The following is a 5,357-nucleotide window of genomic DNA, read 5'->3' on the forward strand; positions in this document are numbered from 1 at the left end:
TGGCTTATACCGCTCCCACTTCACTACGATGTGGAACAGTGTGCGTGTCGTATGGAGATCCTTCACGGTTGTGGAGTTCTTCTGCAGATGGACCAAGTAGAGCTGGTCACGATACTTGATGGCCTTGCTGCGGGTCATCTTGTGGATTTCGACCGGCTTGAGGCCGTTCGCCTTAATCTCGTCCATTAAGGTGGTGGTGTCCATGTCGTGGAGCCCGCGCAGCACCACTTTCAGCGGCTTGGTGGCCTCGGCGTCGTGGGAGAAGTACTCCACCTTCATCCTGTCCAAGAGGGCCTGGACTGCGTTGTAGTGATTTTCGGCCGAGACCATCAGTTTGTAGTCTTCCGTGCACCGTTGAATGGTGCAGCGAAGGCCCTGCTTAATGTAGAAATCCAGCTGCTCCCATAGCCCGGAAGGGAAGCCCTTCACATAGAAGGGTGGCAACTTAACTTTTTTCGGCACCGTCTCAGGGTCCGACTGCGGCTGGGCTCCGTTCTGCAGGGCGGAGAACGGATTGTTGCTCAGCAGCTTTTTTGCTGCTGATACGGTGGCGCTGCTGTCTTCAGGTCTGGGTCGTTTAGTTCCAGGAGGCCCCGGCTGCGGGTCCGCAACGCCTGTCGGGATGGGCAATGGGGTTTTCTTCTGCTTCTTCTGGGCTGGCTCGGTGGTCGCGCCGTCTCCTGGGAGAGTCTGTTTTCCCGGTAAACCGGCACTCGCGTTACCGCGCGATTTCTTACCCATGGCTGGGTCAGCGAGAGCGTCACTACACAACGCGGAGCTAATTCGACTTGCGAACGAACGAACGAAACTAGAGAGAATTCAAATCGACTGAACTGCTCAACAGTCTGGCAGCGAATGGACTCAAAACTTACTTTCACCGATCATTATAACACAATTATTAACAGAGCTAACAACATGCTTGGTTTCATAAAACGTTTCTGCTATAACTTTCACGATCCGTATACGATAAAAACATTGTACATTGCTTATGTAAGAATATATATTAATATATAATATATTAGAATATTGCAGCAAATAATATATTAGAATATTGCAGCATAGTTTGGTCTCCTTTTTCAATCACACACGAAGAAAGAATAGAGTCCGTTCAAAAGCAGTTTCTATTGTATGCACACCGCAAGTTAGGTAGGACTGTATTTCCTCTGCCATCTTACACAGCTCGGTGTATGCTCATAAATATCCAAACATTAAAAAAGCGTCGTGAATTTGCTATGATTTCTTTCGTAAACGATATCGTATCACATCGCATTGATTCTATAGAACTATTGTCATCCTTAAATTTATATACACCATCTAGGCATTTACGAAATAGAAATATATTTGCTACAAATCGTCATCGTACGAATTATGCCAAATTTGGACCCTTGAACCAAATGATGGATACATAGAATAAGCACTGCGATAACATTGACTTTACAATGCCAAAAACCAAATTAAAGCAATATTTTAATTCCTCGCATAACGTCAGCTAGAAGTAATGTTTTAACTTGTTCTCAAGACATATTATAAAAAAATATAAACAAAGACAAAATTGTAAACATAGCTCTTAAGACAACAATTGTAAAACGGTCTACACTGATTGACGACAAATAAATAAATAAAGAACGGAACCACCCGGAACGCGTTTCGTCTGTGCTTGAAAAGCGCAGTCAACAATAAGTCACGATAAAAAGGAGTACTCGTCCAGCGCAGGGAGTATCTCAACCGATTCAATACCACCGAGAACTGTGGCCGCAAATTTTTGCCAGTCGATGTTTTTCGTGAGGTCGTACGCGATGTCAACCGAGCGAGTGGAAGATGAACCATTGGTAATAGAAATTTTGATTGGCAAGTGGTCACTACCGTAGGGATCTTGAATTACTTTCCACGAGCAATCCAACGATGTTTCATAAATAGCAAATGCATCACAAAGTGAGTTGTAAACTAAAAATTTGAATGGGTCAAGTTTCGGTATAAGACTTCTACAGTTCCACCAAAGATGAATACTTCCACTGAAGAACAGAGATCATATCCCCGACCTCATTCGGAAAATTATCCATAAAAGAATATGATCGATGCAAGAAAGGACCACCTAGAAGCTAGTTGCTTCAAAAGAGTTTTCACAAATGGAAGCACTAAATTAATAATGTTCCTAGTTGAGTCAGAGACGTTGAATATATTGAAGATGCTCTCCACAATTTCAGAAAACGTGAACATGGCATCATGTTCTTGCTGATTATTCAGCTGTTTTTCTGGCTGAAAAACTGGGATATCTGGGGTTTTGGATGATCCCGGAAGTGGCGGAAAGTCCTTGTTAAAATTACGAGATTTAAATCCCGGTGGTGGGGGTTTCGGTACATTTCCGCTACTTCTTAAATTTGTCAAGGTAGGTTGGGAGTCCATACGAGAGGTCTTACGGGGATTTTGAGTGATGTTTTTTTATCGCTTTCTCGTGTTGCCTTTAAAGATTGCTGATTATTCAGCTGTTTTTCTGGCTGAAAAACTGGGATATCTGGGGTTTTGGATGATCCCGGAAGTGGTGGAAAGTCCTTGTTAAAATTACGAGATTTGGTGGTGGGGGTTTCGGTACATTTCCGCTCCTTCTTAAATTTGTCAAGGTAGGTTGGGAGTCCATACGAGAGGTCTTACGGGGATTTTGAGTGACGTTTTTTTTATCGCTTTCTCGCTTTCTCGTGTTGTATGGGAGTTCATACGAGAGGTCTTACGGGGATTTTGAGTGACGTTTTTTTTATCGCTTTCTCGTGTTGCCTTTAAAGACAAAGGGACTACCTTCAACAACCTCTGAGTCAGAGCCCTGATCATAATCTGGCAAAATGGAGTATGTGTTTTTGGTTTTTGGGGTGGTTTGGGAAGATGAAGTGGTGTTTTTTAAGAGTTCTGCAAGTGACCTCTTGGAGCGAGCTTGCAAAGACCGCTTAAGTTTTTCTCCCAACTGTTTGTACTTCGGGCAATCAACCAAAGCATGCAGGGTATCCTTGCAGTAAACACATTTTGGGGTAGCCCAGCAAGGACCATCTGCATGCAGCTCACCACATTGATCGCAGCTCGGTTTGTTGGAGCAGAAGTCAGCGGTGTGACCAAGTTGCTTGCATTTTGAGCAGTTCATTACCCGCGGTACAAACAAGCGTACAGGCAGTCGAACCTTCCCAATTAAGACGTAGTCAGGTAGCACCGATCCTGAAAAGGTCACACGGAACGAGTCTGACAGAAAGTACGTTTTGTTCGTGCCAATGAGAGACACTGATTGCATTTGGATGCAATCCAGAATCTTCACATTCGGAAGGGTACGGTTTTTAATAATACCGAAGGATTCGGCATGAAGAAAATCTTCGCAAGTTAGACTCGCTTCGGTGACCACTCCTTCGATTTCTACGTCGCAACTGGGGATTTAGACTCGATATTCCATCGTAAAAAGCTCATAGGCAACAATCCGGTTTGCCTGCTTCGGGTCATCAACGGTAACGCGCAGTTTGTTTGGCGTCACCTTAAAGATATCGGTTATGGCCGAAAAATGTTTTGTCAGATCCTTCGAAATCCGAGAAATATTCAAAGGTTTTTGTTTGGGCCGGAAAAAAAAACAACCCACGGACCTTTTGAGCCGCTTGGGTAAGCTTTATGGTGAGGGGTCGCAGAAATTTTTAAGGGAACGGTTGGAGTAGGGGGAACAGGTGCACGAGGGGGCGATGTTAGAGAAGGGGGGGGCAGGGTTGTGCAGGAGGCTGTTGTTTAGACATCACCTTGGGCAAGCTCCAGTGCTCGTTTTGGGGTCCGAAGTAGAGGCCCTGCACGCAGAAAAAAATATTTTAAACGTAATTATATTTGACGTAAAATCAATAAGAATTTCATTTTGTTTTGGCTGCAAAAAGAAATCATTATTGTTTCAACAATCCAGTATTTTTGTTCCTCAAAACTCATGGATTGTTAAATCAAAAAGAAAATCTTTTCGAATTTACAAGAGCTTTCATGGTTTTGACGTAAGCTGTCAAATTTGGCGCTGGGTCATCAACAAAAATATGTTTGTTTTTAAAAGAGATTTCTTGTTGATGCAATCATATTTATTTTATGAAGTCTGACAATTCACGCAGTAGAAATAAAAATATGTTTATTGATTCAAAAATCCGGAGTGATTTGAGATTTGGGCGTAATTACTTTTGAAAACAAACACGTCAATCACTGATTTCTCTTGAATAAAAGCTCAATCTCACAAACAAACTATACCAAATAATAGAGGAATTATTCCTCTACCTCATAGTGTTATTACTTTTCGGGATTGAGCTTTTATTCGCGAGAAATCGGTGATTGACGTATTTGTTTACAAATGCAATTACGCCCAAATTTCAAATCACTCCGGAAATAATATGGCAAATTTTGTTATGTTTTGTTTTCTTTTTCACTGATCATCCTTCGGAAGGGAAGTAAAGCCGTTGGTCCCCAGTTAATTAGTTGATGGGTCGATATGTAGGGTCCAGGTATTGGGTAGGGTATTAAAACAAAAAGAATCCTATTTTGAATTTATATGAATAAGTATTATTGAAACAACAAAATGCAATATAATTTCAACCGGAATTGTTTGTTTAAATACAACTAAAGTTTTGTTTGGTTCAATGCAAACAATTTTCTGTCCGTGCAGAAAAAAACATAGTTCATTCAAATAAAACACGATTCATTTCAAACAAAATTTGGAATAGAATATAGATCAATAAAATCCATGGAGTAATCCAATAAAAATATTGAATTGAAATAATGCCACCAGCTTTATTGAATTAAACATCGATTTTTATTGATTCAAATTTTTTTTTTACTTGAATCAACGTGCAGCATTTTTTAGAGCAACGAATAATTTTAGTTGTAGCGATTCATATTTTTTTATTGTATCAAAATCAAATTTATGTAAATAAATAAATATTTTTTCCCCTTATTTATTTTATGTCAATTCAGGTTTTTAGAAAATTGCGAACAATACGCTTACTCGCATAAAAAGCATTCTTCGAGTCGGAATCAAATTCAATCATATCATTCAAATATGAAAACGTTAACGAACCAAATTTGTAACAATTTTATGGTATTGCGTTTTTACTGCGTTTTTTTCACGTCGGCGCTGAAATTGTAATTACATGAATTAATTTGAAAATAATTTGAAAGAATCTACACAATTTAATAAAAATTTTGGCTTACATTTTAAGTGCAATAATAACAGAGGCAAAGGCAGGAGGAACTTATTTTCGTTTGCCAAACGATGCCGATACAGACTGACAGTTTGAAACGTACACTTAAAAAATATTCAGTTAAAACAATCAAAGTAACCATTTCGATGGATTTTTATATATAATTGCTAC

The sequence above is a fragment of the Ochlerotatus camptorhynchus genome, unplaced genomic scaffold (genome assembly GCF_037179485.1).
Source record: "Ochlerotatus camptorhynchus isolate MF236.1 unplaced genomic scaffold, CSIRO-AGI_Acam_v1.1 ptg000708l, whole genome shotgun sequence".
In the NCBI taxonomy this organism is placed as follows: Eukaryota; Metazoa; Arthropoda; class Insecta; order Diptera; family Culicidae; genus Ochlerotatus; species Ochlerotatus camptorhynchus.